This window comes from Nerophis ophidion, linkage group LG03 (assembly GCF_033978795.1).
Source record: "Nerophis ophidion isolate RoL-2023_Sa linkage group LG03, RoL_Noph_v1.0, whole genome shotgun sequence".
NCBI lineage: Eukaryota > Metazoa > Chordata > Actinopteri > Syngnathiformes > Syngnathidae > Nerophis > Nerophis ophidion.
The window spans coordinates 79,689,552-79,707,261 of record NC_084613.1 but is presented as its reverse complement, the minus strand read 5'-3'; the positions used below and the strand labels follow the sequence as shown (position 1 = coordinate 79,707,261).

Here is a 17,710-nt window from a genome sequence, read left to right as displayed (position 1 = left end):
GTATACAGATGAGTTTTAAGGTGAGACTTAAATGCTTCTACTGAGGTAGCATCTCGAACTGTTACCGGGAGGACAGTAGGCCTTTTAAAGTGGGAACTCAGTCAAAAACAAAGCCTGGGAGAAACCAAAAAAAAAAAAAGGTCCTGCAGGGGGCATCTCTCTTCTCAAGTCTTTAATGAGATCTAAATTGGATAAAGCATCTTGATCCTCTCGCATGTGCGGAAGCACCGTCGCCGCAAAATGCAATAATGACGCTGTAATCATACAGCAGTGATCTGCCAGCCAGTTAGACAAGGAGGCAGCGGAGAAAATATGAGCGCCCGGGAGAGGAAGAGCAATCACGGAGATGATTACCAGGAAAACAAGTCTTGAGGTGGGGGGGGGGGGGGGGGGGGTATGGAAGAGTGAAAAAGGGGGTAACGAAAAGGGGCGAACGGGCCTGAGTTGGATGGAGGAAAAGAGAAGAGGATGCACATGCGGACAGGAAGCCAGGCTTGCATAAAGAGTAGAAAGTCAGTCAAGGCTGCCACTCAGGATGAGAGCGCGTACTAAAGCGGTTGAAATCTGATATTGATTACATCCAAACACTCCTGCCTGCTCTGCAACCCAGCTGCCTCCTCGTGTGTGTGTGTGTGTGTGTGTGTGTGTGTGTGTGTGTGTGTGTGTGTGTGTGTGTGCATGCGTGGAAAACAATGTTGGGAAAAAGGTCAAAACCACATCCCCAAAAAGCTCTCTGTGTGTGCTGCCAAGCGCTGACACACAAGCAGAGAGACACGTGTGGATGAGCGAGCGCTTTCATAACAAAGCGGTGTAATGCAGCAGTGCACCTCCGAGGATCCTGTTAGAGCATCCACACACACACACACATTCTTGAACCTTCTTCAGACCTCGGAAAAAGGCCTACCTCTTTAAGACCACCCTTTGTAGATACACTGTATTTTCAGGACTTGGGTTTGGACCCTTAGTTCCAGTTGAAGGAACTTTGAATGCTTCATGTACCGAACTTGTGGGAACAGCCCCTCCCTCTTCCAAAACGACTGTGCACCAGTGCACAAAGCAAGGTCCGTAAAGATATGGATGACAGAGTTCGGTGTGGATGAACTTGACTGGCCTGCACAGAGTCCTGACATTTGGAATGAATTAGACCGGAGACTGAGAGCCAGGTCTTCTCGCCAAACATCAATGTGTGACCTCACCAATGCGCTTTTGGAATAATGGTCGAATATTCCTATAAACACTCTCTGCAACCTTGTGGACAGCCTTCCCAGAAGAGTTGATGCTGTAATAGCTGAGAGATATAGATATATATATATATATATATATATATATATATATATATATATATATATATATATATATATATATATATATATATATATATAGAAATATATATTTATATATATATATCCATCCATCCATTTTCTACCGCTTATTACCTTTGGGGTCGCAGGTGGCGCTGGTGCCTATCTCAGCTACAATCGGCCGTAAGGCGGGGTACACCCTGGGCAAGTCGCCACCTCATCACAGATAGATATATACAGTATATATACAGTATATATATATATATATATATATATATATATATATACTGTATATATGAGGTGGCGACTTGTCCAGGGTGTACACTTTTGTATGCACATTAATGTCAGGCTGGCCCCTGACAGTTTGTTTGTGTTCTATTTTTTTCCTGTGTGTGTAGTATTTCCTGTCAGCGCTCTTATTTTGTTGGTTTCCTGTCTTTCTCCTTGAGCGCTGTTTCCCCTCAGCTGCGGCTGATTGGCACCTGGCCACACCTGGTGTCAATCAGCCCACTCCTATTAGAACCTGTTTTGTCCCCCAGTCGAATGCTGGATTATTGTCGTTGTATTGTCGCTCCTGTCATGTTGTGTCGTGTCGTGTCGTTGCAGCGTAGCGGTAAGTCATATTTCGGTAGTAGTTTGTATTTTACTGTCTTTTGTTCCATACTTTCTATTTGTCTTTGTACTTCACGTTACGACTTCTGTTTTCCTGCTTGCTACCCTTTTGTTTTCTAGCTCGCATGTTAGCTCTTTTAGTTTATTATCCGCCTTGTGCGCGCTTTTTGTTGTACCCTTTTGGTTTGTTCTTGTTTTAGTATCTTTATTAAATCATGTTTTCCTATCCATCTCTGCATTTGGGGTTCGTCACAAACTAACTCTGACAGAATAATCCAGCACTCGACTGGAAGACAACAGGTTCAAATAGGATTAGGCTGATTGACACCAGGTGTGGCCAGGTGCCAATCAGCTGCAGCTGAAAGGAAACAGCGCTCAGGGAGAAAGACAGGAAAACCAACAAAATAAGAGCACTGACAGGAAATACTACACACACAGGAAAAAAAACTAGAACACAAACAAACTGTCAGGGGCCAGCCTGACAATTACATAAAAAAAAAAATCCTGACTTTGGAGCAATGTTCACGGACTCTAGTATTCGGCTTTATTTTAGATGCAATGGTTTTCCACATTGGGACCATGATTTCGGTCCTAACTTGTTTACAGATCGTCATGTGGAAGGTACTTTTCCATGTTGATGTCTCAAGAAGGGAAGAAATACAACAACAGGAAGACATTTGGCTACAGATTCTCTCTCTCACACACACACACGCACACACACACACACACACACACACACACACACACACACACACACACACACACACACACACACACAGAGAGAGAGAGCTTCATCTCGGCCAGTGCTAATCAAGCTCCAGCCCGCAGGCCAAATCCGGCCCACGACTTAAATTTCTAGCAGAATCCAAAAAACAGTACAGAGGAGTGCTTTTGCCCTAAAAAAAACAGAAAGACGCTCCTGTCATATTTAAGATCTTTGACTTTTATTTTTACGGGAAGGCCTGAGAAGCAATATCTTGTGTGGTAGACATTTTGCTTTCAGTTTCCTTAAAAAAGCTACGCACTCAACACACAAATGTCCACTGCAGAGGACATTGACTCTCCGGATGTTGCATACCCTAGGTGTCAAACTCAAGGTCGGGATCTATGGCCCCCAGGATAAAATTTGATTAGTATTAGAACCGGCCCACAGGCCACAGCCGTCTGCTGCCGTTTTGCAAGCAGCAATACTCAATCAGTGTTGGCGCTAGGAATCTTCAAAATGGGGTCCCAGGGACCCCATCAAGTCATAAAAATGGGGTCCCACAGTAAAGTTTTGGGGGTCCCACTTTTTTGTAAGCATTTTGAAAACAAATGATAAATCCTGTTGTATCTCACGTTCTATATTGTGTTTTGGAAAAAGATTGTCATAAAATTGTTTGTTTTATTGAAAAAAATAATAAAAAAGCAAAGTAATTTTTATGCATATGTAAATGTATTCAGTTATAAACATTCATTCACTTTCTTTTTTTCTTCATGGACCTAAACTTTACCGCTGCCGGTATTTAAAAAAAATATTTTTTATTGTAGTATTTTCAGGATGTGTTTGTTCAGGTGTCAAACTCAAGGCACGGGGGCCAAATCTGGCCCGCCACATTATTTTATGTGGCCCACCAAAGCCTGGAGGTAATATGCGTAAATTAAATGCTAATCTTTTCTCACTAAATATATTTGTTCTTTCCTTTTTGACATTAAAAATCATGCATTGTATGCAATTGCATATCTTTTAAAATGCAATATTATCAAAATCAAGATATTAAATTATCATGTATTCCAAAAATATATACATTTTGTTCAAATAAAGATAAATACTAGGGGTGAAACTGTACATGTATTTGTATTGAACCGTTTCAGTACGGGGGTTTCGGTTCGGTTCGGAGGTGTACCGAACAAGTTTCCACACGAACCGCCTAAGCTAAAGTCTTAACAAGCTGCTCCGCTTCGTTCTGCCTCTGTCTTCTACACAGCACCCAGCATTGTCCCACCCACACAACCATCTGATTGGTTACATACATAGCGGTAACAGCCAATCAGCAGTGCGTATTCAGAGCGCATGTAGTCAGCGTTGAGCAGATAGGCGTTTAGCAGGGGAGCAGCGGACTCCCCCCAAATTATAATAAACACCTCCCCGTCAACGTTCTAGATGACGTTCCAGAAACAAACTGCAGCTCAGCTCGCTCGCAGTCCTGGCTTGAGGTGAAGGCTAATTAACTTTTAGCGTAACGTTAGCTCATTTTGCGGTGTGTGTGTTGTTTAATTGTGCTGAGTGTGTGTGTGTGTGTGTGCATGCTAGTGATATAATAATGTAAGTGCATCATTAAGCCTACATGAACTCCATGGTGTTCAGGGATGAATAGTCTCTCCTATTCCTATTGTGCTATTTTTTCCGCTATAGTTACATGAATCATTAGTAATGTAGCAGCCTAGTTTTGAATGGCAGGGTCCCTGCTATCACACGTTGACAAAAATATAACATTTACAAAATAAAAATCAACTACAGGCTTCCCAAATGCTGTAATAAATTAAGCATGATGAGTTGACTTGAAACTGTTTAATGTTGCACTTTTTATACGTAGAAGAAAAGTTTTGTCATTTTATTTAATCTGAGCAACAAGTTGAGGCAGTTTAATGTGGATTAACGTGGGCAGAATTATTATAGTGTTTTCAATGTTAAAAGAATAAAGACATTGTTTACAAATTTGGTAAATAAATAACCCAAAAAATTAATATTTTGTTGTTTTCTTACTGTACCGAAAATTAGCCGAATCGTGACCTCTAAACCAAGGTTCATACTGAACCGTTACACCCCTAATGAATACTGTACTTAAATATCTGCTTGACTTCTGATTTCAAAAGAAATGATCAATCAAATTGTAGACGGTGAAACTGAGAATGGATTTTACGGTTAAATTCCCCCTAGTGAGTTTTTTTTTACTGTAAAATCAACTTTGGTACTGTTTTTTTCCCATATACGATAAAACACTAAAACATGCTAATTGTTATATATTGTATACATGATAGGTTGATTGGCAACACTAAATTGGCCCTAGTGTGTGAATGTGAGTGTGAATGTTGTCTGGCCCTGCGATGAGGTGGCGACTTGTCCAGGGTGTACCCCGCCTTCCGCCCGATTGTAGCTGAGATAGGCGCCATAGCCCCCCCGCGACCCCAAAAGGGAATAAGCGGTAGAAAATGGATGGATATATACATATTATATCAGTATATATAATATACTGTACATATATTATGTAAATATTATGTATATATATATTATATTTTATATTGCTATATTTAGTCTATTTATACCTGCATTGTCCTTTCCATCCTTACACTTTCCATCATTGTAACTGAGCTACTGTGTGGAACAATTTCCCTTGTGGATCATTAAAGTTTGTCTAAGTCTAATTAAGAAAAAAACAAAACAAAAAAAACATTGAAACAAGATTTTACAGTAAAAAAAATAAAACTAAAAAACGGCTAAAAACAGTGGTGTTGTTTCTCCACTCCATTCTATTGATTCAATCTTTTTTTATATGCTATAAAAAAATATTGATTTTTACTGTAAAATTTTAGTGACTGAGCTACCAGTTTTTAAAGTGAAATATGATATATATTTTGCAGCTTATAAACAATATATTATTAATATATGTATCGATATACACGTGTATATTCATATAATACTCTTTGTTAAACTAACCATTACTGCCATGTGGCCTTCAATGAAAACAAGTTTGACAGCCCTGTTGTAGAATAACTATAGTATGTCCTTAAAAACAGCAGAGCGCTCCCGTCATATAGAGGATCTGTGTTTTTTTTTGCCACAGGTCCTCAAAAACAGCAGCTGTCTTTTAGTCTAGAGCAGGGGTGTCGAACTCAAATACAGAGTGGGCCAAAATTCAAAACTGAACAAAACTGAACAAATGAACCTTTTATTAGGGACCCAAACAAGTTTTTTGCGTTGAATATTGAACAAGCAAGGCTTTTATAACTCTATAGTCACATTCAAAATCCAGTTTCAAATAATAATAATTAAAAAATATCAACGGCCTATCAAACAAAATTTGAATAAAAATTGAATGCCTCATTTCTATTTGCAGCCTTCTGAGGTAAATATCAAAATAAAGTTTTTCCACAAGCTAATAATAAATTTAAAAATAAAATAACAATAAGGAATTAAAGCTGCAAGCAGCGTTGGTCGGGTCCGCCTTTGGCCGCTGCCGCCGCTACTCAAACCCTGGTCTAAGTCAGACCAACATAGAGGTTTTTATTTCATGTCTCTACGACATTTCTAACAGAAGTTACATGCAGTTTTGTCTGGGTTTTTTCCAAGGGGGCGCTAAGCGCAATTTAGATTTTTGGGGTTTGGTTTTTTATTAGATGGCAGTTTTTGCCGGTCCTGATGTGTGTGTAAAATTTGGTGAGTTTTGAAGCATGTTAAGGGGGTGAAATTACAGATCGGCGATTCCAGATGTTGATAAATAGCTTTTGCTTTGCATAGTAGAGCTTTAACTTGCACTTTGAAGCATTTTAAGGGGGTCAAATTACAGTTTAAAGAGGCAAAAATGACATTTTTTAGGAAACTTTGCGCAGGGGTTTTTTGAAGGCGCGTAAAATCCAAACCGGAGCAGTAATCAAAACTTTGGTGGACAGTTTTAATCAAAAGGGTTCTCTCTCCTGTGCGAGTTTGAAGCCGAAACGACAAACGCACTGGGAGGAGTTTCGATTTGAAAAAGGTGACGGGTTTTCACAAATCTTTTATTTTGAAGGGGCAATTTTTAACTTCCTCTTGATTTTTGCCGAAGGATGTCAATCATCTAAATGTAGGTCTAAGTGAGACCTACATAGAAGTTTTTGTTTCATGTCTTTCCGGCATTCCTACCGGAAGTTACAAGCAGTTTTGTCTGTGTTTTCTTCCTGGAAACAGTTTTTTCTGTGCTTTATTCAAAAATTGCGCTAGAGCCCAATTTTGAGTTTTATTTTTTATTTTTTTCATTAGATCGCAATTTCTGCCAGTCCTGATGTGTCTGCCAAGTTTGGTGAGTTTTGAAGCATTTTAAGGGGGTCAAATTGCAGCTCAAAGAGGCAAAAATTGAATTTTTTGCGAAAATTTTGCTTTTAATTAGTTTTTGCAAAATTTCTGTTGATTTTGGGTACATCCATCCATTTTCTACCGCTTATTCCCTTTCGGGGTCGCGGGGGGCGCTTGCGCCTATCTCAGCTACAATCGGGCGGAAGGCGGGGTACACCCTGGACAAGTCGCCACCTTATCGCTTGGGTACAGACGTTTTTTATTGGAAATGTAGGTCTTAGTCAGACCTACACAGAGGTTTTTGTTTCATGTCTCTACGACATTCCTAACGGAAGTTACAAGCAGTCTGTTTTTTGTCTCTTCCTAGGGGGCGCTAGCGCGCAATTTTCATTTTTGGGGTTTGGTTGCTTAATATGTTGGGGTGTCATGCTAGACCGACGTGTGTGTCAAATTTGGTGAGTTTTGAAGCATGTTAAGGGGGTCAAATTGGGGTGCGACGGTGCGGAATAATAATAATAAAGAATAATAATAATAATAATAATAATAAAACACAGCAGATTCAATAGGGTCCTTGCCCATGGCAAAGGACTCCTGTGGAGTCCTTTGCCATGGGCAGGGCGGACCCTAATGAATCAAACATTCAAGCCTTGAATTAGCGAGAGAAAGTGCGTGAATAAAACTTTAATTATTGCTCAGTTAGCTACACTGATTTGCTTGAACACAGTATATGGAACAAGCTTATATAGCTTATATACGAAAAAACATCAATGGTATATTAAATACAATTTAGATTTAAAAAAATAATGCCTCTTTTCTATTTGCGGCCTTTATTATTCCACAGGCTAATAAACTTGAAAATAAAACAACAAAGAGGTGGGCGGGGTTTGGGTGTATATTGCAGCGTCCCGGAGGAGTTGGTGTTGTGTTAGGTGCGGATGTTCTCCTGAAATGTGGTTGTCATTCTTGTTTGGTGTGGGTTCACAGTGTGGCGCATATTTGTAACAGTGTTAAAGTTGTTTATACGGCCACCCTCAGTGTGACCTGTGTGGCTGTTGACCAAGTAAGCCTTGAATTACTTGGTCAATTACATTAAAAGCGTTACTAAAACGGCCTTTCATCTCCGTAATATCGCTAAAATTCGCTCCATTTTGTCCACTAAAGACGCCGAGATCATTATCCATGCGTTTGTTACGTCTCGCCTCGATTACTGTAACGTATTATTTTTGGGTCTCCCCATGTCTAGCATTAAAAGATTACAGTTGGTACAAAATGCGGCTGCTATACTTTTGACAAGAACAAGAAAGTTTGATCACATTACGCCTGTACTGGCTCACCTGCACTGGCTTCCTGTGCACTTTACGGTTTTACTACTTACGTATAAAATACTACACGGTCTAGCTCCATCCTATCTTAACGATTGTATTGTACCATATGTCCCGGCAAGAAATCTGCGTTCAAAAGACTCCGGCCTATTAGTGATTCCTAGAGCCCAAAAAAAGTCTGCGGGCTATAGAGCGTTTTCCGTTCGGGCTCCCGGTAACAGTTCGAGATGCTACCTCAGTAGAAGCATTTAAGTCTCACCTAAAAACTCATCTGTATACTCTAACCTTTAAATAGACCTTTTTATACCAGTTGATCTGCTGCTTCTTTTCTTTTTTCTCCTATGTCCCCCCCTCCCTTGTGGAGGGGGTCCGGTCCGATGACCATGGATGAAGTACTGGCTGTCCAGAGTCGAGACCCAGGATGGATCGCTCGTCGGGACCAAGCTTGGACCGCTCGCCTGTGTATCGGTTGAGGACATCTCTACGCTGCTGATCCGCCTCCGCTTGGGATGGTTTCCTGTGAACGGGACTCTCGCTGCTGTCTTGGATCCGCTTTGAACTGAACTCTCGCGGCTGTGTTGGAGCCACTATGGATTGAACTTTCACAGTATCATGTTAGACCCGCTCGACATCCATTGCTTTCGGTCCCCTAGAGGGGGGGTTGCCCACATCTGAGGTCCTCTCCAAGGTTTCTCATAGTCAGCATTGTCACTGGCGTCCCACTGGATGTGAATTCTCCCTGCCCACTGGGTGTGAGTTTTCCTTGCCTTTATGTGGGTTCTTCCGAGGATGTTGTAGTCGTAATGGTTTGTGCAGTCCTTTGAGACATTTGTGATTTGGGGCTATATAAATAAACATTGATTGATTGATACAAGCTGGAAGGCCGTTGTTCTTTACTCAAAAAACTTCGGGGATCTCCCGGGAAAATCGGGAGGGTTGACAAGTATGAGTATTTGGCCCGCGGGCCAGAGTTTGACACCCATGGTCTAGAGGCTCCCGTGACGACCATTTTTGCCACAACAGAGTTTTGAAGTTGCATAGAGGATCTTTGACTAAGGTGTTTGCAGTAGTTGCTTAAAAATAGCTGATTGCTCCTGTCAAAAAAATAATATTTGATTATAGCGTAATTATTGTATACTAGGTTTCTTCTGTTCCTTATGTCCATTGTAGTGAGACAGTTGTTTTTGTTCTATTGTGTTGGATTCACACATTTCATGCCTTTTGGCATCAGGTTCCCAAAAACAGTGTTTTCCTCTCATCCAGAGGATATTTGACTAGTGTTTTAAAGTGGGTTCTGAAAAACAGCCGATGTACTTTGTTTTATATTATTTTCCTAAAACCAGCAGATAATTGTTGCCATACATAAGATCGCTGGTAAGCCTTTTTGCAATCGGTTCTCTAAAACAACAGTTTTCCTGCCATAAAGATGATATTTGACTAGTGTTTTGTATTTAGTTCTGCCACATAGAAAATGGATGGATGGATGGATGGACATACAGTAGGAATGTTGATTTATTATATACAAGATTTCTAAAAACAGTCACATGGATGATCTTTGACAAGCTTTTTTGGCAACAGATTCTCAAAAACAGTATTTTTCCTCTCATATAGCGGATATTTGACTAGTGTTTTGAAGTCGGTTCTGAAAAACAGCCGATGTACTTTGTTTTATATTATTTTCCTAAAACCAGCAGATAATTTTTGCCATACATATGATCGCTGGTAAGCCTTTTTGCAGTCGGTTCTCAAAAACAACAGTTTTCCTGCCATAAAGATGATATTTGGCTAGTGTTTTGCAATTAGTTCAGCCACATAGAAAATGGATGGATGGATGGACATACTGTAGGAATGTTGACTTATACACAAGATTTCTAAAAACAGTCATATGGATAATCACAGACAAGCCTCTCTGGCAACAGGTTCTCAAAAAGAGCATTATTTCCCTCTTATATAGAGGATATTTGACTAGTGTTTTAAAGTCGGTTCTGAAAAACAGCCGATGTACTTTGTTTTATATTATTTTCCTAAAACCAGCAGATAATTGTTGCCATACATAAGATCGCTGGTAAGCCTTTTTGCAGTCGGTTCTCAAAAACAACAGTTTTCCTGCCATAAAGATGATATTTGACTAGTGTTTTGCAATTAGTTCTGCCACATAGAAAATGGATGGATGGATGGATGGACATACTGTAGGAATGTTGACTTATTATATACAAGATTTCTAAAAACAGTCATATGGATAATCACAGACAAGTCTCTCTGGCAACAGATTCTCAAAAACAGCATTTTTCCTCTCATATAAAGGATATTTGACTAGTGTTTTAAAGTCGGTTCTGAAAAACAGCCGATGTACTTTGTTTTATATTATTTTCCCCAAAAAACGCAGATCATTCTTGACGTACATATGATCGCTGGTAAGCCTTTTAGAAGTCGGTTCTCAAAAACAACAGTTTTCCTGCCATAAAGATGATATTTGACTAGTGTTTTGCAATTAGTTCTGCCACATAGAAAATGGATGGATGGATGGACATACTATAGGAATGTTGACTTATTATATACAAGATTTTGAAAAACAGTCACATGGATGATCACAGACAAGCCTTTCTGGCAACTGATTCTCAAAAACAGCATTTTTCCTCTCATATACAGGATATTTGACTAGTGTTTTAAAGTTGGTTCTGAAAAACAGCAGATGTACTTTGTTTTATATTATTTTCCCCAAAAAACGCAGATAATTCTTGTGGTACATATGATCGCTGGTAAGCCTTTTTGCAGTCGCTTCTCAAAAACAACAGTTGTCCTACCATGAGGAGGATATTTGATTAGTGTTTTTGCAATTGGTCCTGAAAAACAGCAGGTTACACCTGTCACATACTATGGGAAGTTTAACTTCACTTGTCATTTGGATTATTGCTGATAAGCCTCTTTGCAGTTGGTTCTCAAAAACAGCAGTTTTTCTGCCATATGAAGGATACTTGACTAGTGTTCTGCAATTAGTCCTGAAAAACTACAGGTTGCTCCTGTCACAAACGGTAGGAAGGCTGACTAATTATATACAGGATTTCTAAAAACAGTCATATTAATGACCACATACAAGTCTTTCTGGCAACAGGTTCTCAAAAAGAGCATTTTCCCTCTCATATAGAGGATATTTGACTAGTATTTTGAAGTTGGTTCTGAAAAACAGCAGATGTACTTAGTTTTTATAATATTTTCCTAAAACCAGCAGCTTCTTGTCATACATATCATCGCTGCTAAGCCTTTTTGCAGTCGCTTCTCAAAAACAACTGTTTTCCTACCATAAGGAGGATATTTGACTAGTGTTTTTGCAATTGGTCCTGAAAAACAGCAGGTTACGCCTGTCACATACTATGGGAAGTTTAACTTCACCTGTCATTGGGATTATTGCTGACAAGCCTCTTTGTAGTCGGTTCTCAAAAACAACTGTTTTCCTACCATAAGGAGGATATTTGACTAGTCTTTTTGCAATTGGTCCTGAAAAACAGCAGGTTATGCCTGTCACATACTATGGGAAGTTTAACTTCACTTGTCATTTGGATGATTGCTGACAAGCCTCTTTGCAGTTGGTTCTCAAAAACAGCAGTTTTTCTGCCATATGAAGGATACTTGACTAGTGTTCTGCAATTAATCCTGAAAATCAACAGGTTGCTCCTGTCACAAACTGTAGGAAGGCTGACTAATTATATACAGGATTTCTAAAAACAGTCATATTGATGACCACAGACAAGTCTTTCTGGCAACAGGTTCTCAAAAACAGCATTTTTCCTCTCATATAGAGGATAATTGACTAGTATTTTGAAGTTGGTTCTGAAAAACAGCAGATGTACTTAGTTTTTATAATATTTTCCTAAAACCAGCAGCTTCTTGTCATACATATGATCGCTGCTAAGCCTTTTTGTAGTCGCTTCTCAAAAACAACTGTTTTCCTACCATAAGGAGGATATTTGACTAGTGTTTTTGCAATTGGTCCTGAAAAACCGCAGGTTACGCCTGTCACATACTATGGGAAGTTTAACTTCACTTGTCATTTGGATTATTGTTGACAAGCCTCTTTGTAGTCGGTTCTCAAAAACAGCAGTTTTTCTGCCATATGAAGGATACTTGACTAGTGTTCTGCAATAAGTCCTGAAAAAAACAGGTTGCTCCTGTCACAAACTATAGGAAGGCTGACTAATTATATACAGGATTTCTAAAAACAGTCATATTGATGACCACAGACAAGTCTTTCTGGCAACAGGTTCTCAAAAACAGCATTTTTCCTCTCATATAGAGGATAATTGACTGGTATTTTGAAGTTGGTTCTGAAAAACAGCAGATGTACTTAGTTTTTATAATATTTTCCTAAAACCAGCAGCTTCTTGTCATACATATGATCACTGCTAAGCCTTTTTGCAGTAGATTCTCAAAAACAGCAGTTATCCTACCATAAGGAGGATATTTGATTAGTGTTTTTTCAATTGGTCCTGAAAAACAGCAGGTTACGCCTGTCACATACTACGGGAAGTTTAACTTCACTTGTCATTTGGATTATTACTGACAAGCCTCTTTGCAGTTGGTTCTCAAAAACAGCATTTTTTCTGCCATATGAAGGATACTTGACTAGTGTTCTGCAATTAGTCCTGAAAAACAACAGGTTGCTCCTGTCACAAACTGTAGGAAGGCTGACTAATTATATACAGGATTTCTAAAAACAGTCATATTGATGACCACAGACAAGTCTTTCTGGCAACAGGTTCTCAAAAACAGCATTTTTCCTCTCATATAGAGGATATTTGACTAGTATTTTGAAGTTGGTTCTGAAAAACAGCAGATGTACTTACTTTTTATAATATTTTCCTAAAACCAGCATCTTCTTGTCATACATATGATCGCTGCTACGCCTTTTTGCAGTCGCTTCTCAAAAACAGCAGTTATCCTACCATAAGGAGGATATTTGATTAGTGTTTTTGCAATTGGTCCTGAAAAACAGCAGGTTACGCCTGTCACATACTATGGGAAGTTTAACTTCACTTGTCATTTGGATTATTGCTGACAAGCCTCTTTGTAGTCGGTTCTTAAAAACAGCAGTTTTTCTGCCATATGGAGGATACTTGACTAGTGTTCTGCAATTAGTCCTGAAAAACAACAGGTTGCTCCTGTCACAAAGTGTAGGAAGGCTGACTAAATATATACAGGATTTCTAAAAACAGTCATATTGTTGACCACAGACAAGTTTTTCTGGCAACAGGTTCTCAAAAACAGCATTTTTCCTCTCATATAGAGGATATTTGACTAGTATTTTGAAGTTGGTTCTGAAAAACAGCAGATGTACTTATTTTCCTAAAGCCAGCAGCTTATTCTTGTCATACATATGATCGCTGCTAAGCCTTTTTGCAGTCGCTTCTCAAAAACAGCAGTTTTACCGTCATAAGGAGGATATTAGACGAGTGTTTTGATGTTGCTTCTGACAAACAGCAGATAGTTCCAGTCACAGACGACGGTTGACCTGTTTTTATTAGATTCCTAAAAACAACACAGCACAGACGATCGCTGACTAGCGTTTTTTTCAGTGTTGTAGACATATAGAGGATCTTTGACTGACTGGGCTCCTAAACAGCAGCGAAACACTCCTGCCTTATAGAGGATCTTTGACTATATTGTACAGACGTATGATTTATTCACGATGACACAATTCTTTTGATAAAGTGGAAACGTCTGACCCACCAAACAAGAAAAATACTTTGGTTTCCCAGAAGCGCGAACGACGAAGTTGAGCATCAATTATGTTTGGCAAATCTGACTGAAGTGAATGATATTTATATAGCGCTTTTCTCTAGTGACTCAAAGCGCTTTTACATAGTGAAACCCAATACCTCAGTTACATTTAAACCAGTGTGGGTGGCAACTGGGAGAAGGCGGGTAAAGAGCCTTGCCCAAGGACACCACGGCAGTGACTGGGATGGCAGAATCGGGGATCGAGCCTGGAACTCTCAAGTTGCTCTACACAATGCACAATCTTCCCCGGGTCCCGCCTGGCGTCTCATCGTCAGGCTTGCCCCCTGACAGTTTGGTTGTGTTTTAGTTTTTCCTCTGTGTGTGTGTGTAGTATTTCCTGCCAGCGCTCTTATTTTGGTTCTGTTTCCTGTTTGTCTCCCTGAGTACCGGTAACAGTTCGAGATGCTACCTCAGTAGAAGCATTTAAGTCTCACCTTAAAACTCATCTGTATACTCTAGCCTTTAAATAGACCTCCTTTTTAGACCAGTTGATCTGTCGCTTCTTTTCTTTTTTCTCCTATGTCCCCCCCTCCCTTGTGGAGGGGGTCCGGTCCGATGACCATGGATGAAGTACTGGCTGTCCAGAGTCGAGACCCAGGATGGACCGCTCGTCGGGACCCAGGATGGGCCACTCGCCTGTGTATCGGTTGGGGACATCTCTACGCTGCTGATCCGCCTCCGCTTGGGATGGTTTCCTGTGGACGGGACTCTTGCTGCTGTCTTGGATCCGCTTTGAACTGAACTCTCGCGGCTGTGTTGGAGCCACTATGGATTGAACTTTCACAGTATCATGTTAGACCCGCTCGACATCCATTGCTTTCGGTCCCCTAGAGGGGGGGAGGGTTGCCCACATCTGAGGTCCTCTCCAAGGTTTCTCATAGTCAGCATTGTCACTGGCGTCCCACTGGATGGGAATTCTCCCTGCCCACTGGGTGTGAGTTTTCCTTGCCCTTTTGTGGGTTCTTCCGAGGATGTCGTAGTCGTAATGATTTGTGCAGTCCTTTGAGACATTTGGGATTTGGGGCTATATAAATAAACATTGATTGATTGATTGATTGATACTGTGTCCCCTGGCCACACCTGGTGTCAATCAGCCAGATGCTACTTGAACCTGCCTTTCCATCCAGTCTGTGCTGGATTATTGTCAGTTCTACTTGTCCTTCCTACTGGTCGTGTCAATGCAGTTTGTAGCTTACTGTCTTTTGTTCCCTGCTTCCAGTTTGTTTGTTCTTAGCCAATTTTATTATCGCCCTCGTTTGTACCCTTTTTGTTCGGTTTTGTCTTAGTGTTTTATCAAATCATGTTTTCTTACTCGATGCCTGCCTGGGGCTCGTCACCAACTAACTTTGACACTTATATCCAGAGTCGGGTCCCTCCGGTCTCAACCCCTGCCGAAACGCCATCGATTATCCACCCTTGATCGATCGATTCCGGCCTCTAGACCTCTAGACTGCGTCCTTTTTGGACGTCCTGTATCTGTCCGTCTATTTGTTTCCTTCCCTCCTTCTCGACTTGACTGACGCAAAGCAGCCGAGAGAGAGAGAGAGAGATGATGGTCTTCCACCATATTATTCCCGTCACATAACTCCGGTGTCTACCTCAAACACCCCCCCCACCCCTCCCCAGCACCCCCTCCTTGTCTCTTTTCGTCCTCTCTGTCCTGCTCTCCTGCACACTTCCCAGCAAACACAGGACTGCACTATCAAGGCCGAGCATCAACAAGCAGCCCTCATCCCTGATCAATGGCATTGGCGGCGCGGGAAAGGGAGGGGAGGGTGGATGGAAGGGGGGGTGTGGGGGTTTGCTCCGGCAGCTCGGCGAGCCCACAGGCATCCAGTAACGGCGTCAGAAATCAATTAGCTCAAATCTCATCGTCGCCTTCGCCGAACGGAGGCATGACCAATTTAACAGACTATTAACAACGTTAAAGGCCGACCTTTTGGGCTTTTTTTTTTTTTTTTGGAACAACGTCCAATCCTGGACATCCCCTTGCCGGCGGACCACCCCCCCCTCCTCCCCCAAACCCCCTTTTCTTCCAGCTCTCCCACATGACGACGCGAAGCATGCCGGAAAATACTCACTCCGCCAAAAGAATCCGGGGAACGACCGGGAGACGACTTTTTTTTTTTTACAGGCTGACTGTCGACATGTCTTCCACGTTCAGCCGCACTCTTCCTGCATGCCTCTCTCTCTCTCTCGCTCGCTCGCTCTCTCTCTCCTGTGGAGGCGGATGAGGGAGGCAGAGAAGATGAGGATGAGGAGGAGAGAACGTGAGAAGACTGCAATGAGGAAGAGGGGAGCGAGTAGAGGGAGAGAGAGAGAGATGGTTAAAAAAAAAAAAAAAAAAAAAAAGGCCGGTTTTGGGATGCAGGTCCGCCTCTCCACAGTGCGGCCCCGGGGGAGGGGGGAGCTGCGGCATCGGACCGCCGGACGGCTCCTCATCTCTTCATCGCCCCCACCCTGGTTGAAGACTTCTCCAAGCACTTCATCTCGCTTCCCCAGTGGTCGCCGACGTCCACTTTCCCACTTTCTTCCGACGTGTTTTGTCTGGTGGTCAAGAAAAGACAAAAATAAAAAATAAAAACACCTCACGTAGAGGATCTTTGACATCTTTTTTGCAGGAAAGATCGTTAAAAGTAGCAGCTGTCATAGAGAGGATCTTTGATTTCTGTTTGGAGCAGTATAGGTCCTTAAAACTCCTGAATTGCTCTTTTTTGGCAGTATAGGTCCTTAAAAGTAGCAGCTATCATATAGAGCAGTGGTCCCCAACCACCGGGCCGCAGAATAATTTTTTATTCATTTTTATTTTAAAAAATATATATATATGTATATATATTATTTATTTTATTTTATTTTTATTAAATCAACATAAAAAACACAATATACACTTACAATTTTTTTTATATATTTTTTTTTTTTCCTTTGTCATGAAAAAGGGAGGTTTTTTTGGGTTGGTGCCTTGTGTTTTTATGTTGTTTTAATAAAAGAAAAAACAAAATGTTTATTAAAAAAATAATAAAAATTAATTAAAAAAAATTCTGCAGTGGTCGGGGACCACTGATACAGAGGATCTTTGACTTCCGTATTTTGGCAGTATAGGTCCTTAAAAGTAGCATCTGTCATATATATTAAATCAACATAAAAAACACAATATACACTTACAAATAGTGCACCAACCACAAAAAACACCCCTTTTCATGACAAAAACGTCCCTTTTTCATGACAAAGAAGAAAAAAAAAAAAAAAGGAAAAAAAAGGACACCCCCTCTCCCGGGCCGTGGGACAAATTATTAAGCGTTGACCGGTCCGCGGATACAAAAAGGTTGGGGACCACTGATATAGAGGATCTTTGACGACTGTTTTTGTCAGTATAGGTTCTTAAAAGTAGCATCTGTCATAAAGAGGATCTTTGACTGCAGTTTTTGTCAGTATAGGTCCTTAAAAGTAGCAGCTGTCATAGAGAAGATCTTCATCTAAAAAAAAAAACACAAGCCCCCCTCCTCCTCCTTCACTCTCACCCTGGTAGAAGACTTCTCCAGATTCTTCATCTCGCTTCCCCAGTGGTCGCCGACGTCCACTTTCCGACTTACTCTCGACGTGTTTTGTCTGGCGGTCGAGAAAAAACAAAAATAAAAACACCTCACGTAGAGGATCTTTGACATCTTTTTTGC

General features: G+C 40.8%; 1 protein-coding gene across 1 annotated transcript in view; it reads right to left on the bottom strand.

Moving 5' to 3' along the window:
• The window catches only part of LOC133550096 (SLIT and NTRK-like protein 3), a 162,045-nt gene extending 145,469 nt beyond the window's left edge, over nt 1-16,576 (bottom strand). Inside the window, exon 1 of the mRNA XM_061896168.1 lies at nt 16,121-16,576. The gene's annotated coding sequence lies outside the window, so the exon portion shown is untranslated. The remainder of the gene's footprint in view (nt 1-16,120) is intronic.
• Between the last annotated feature and the right edge of the window lie 1,134 nt (nt 16,577-17,710).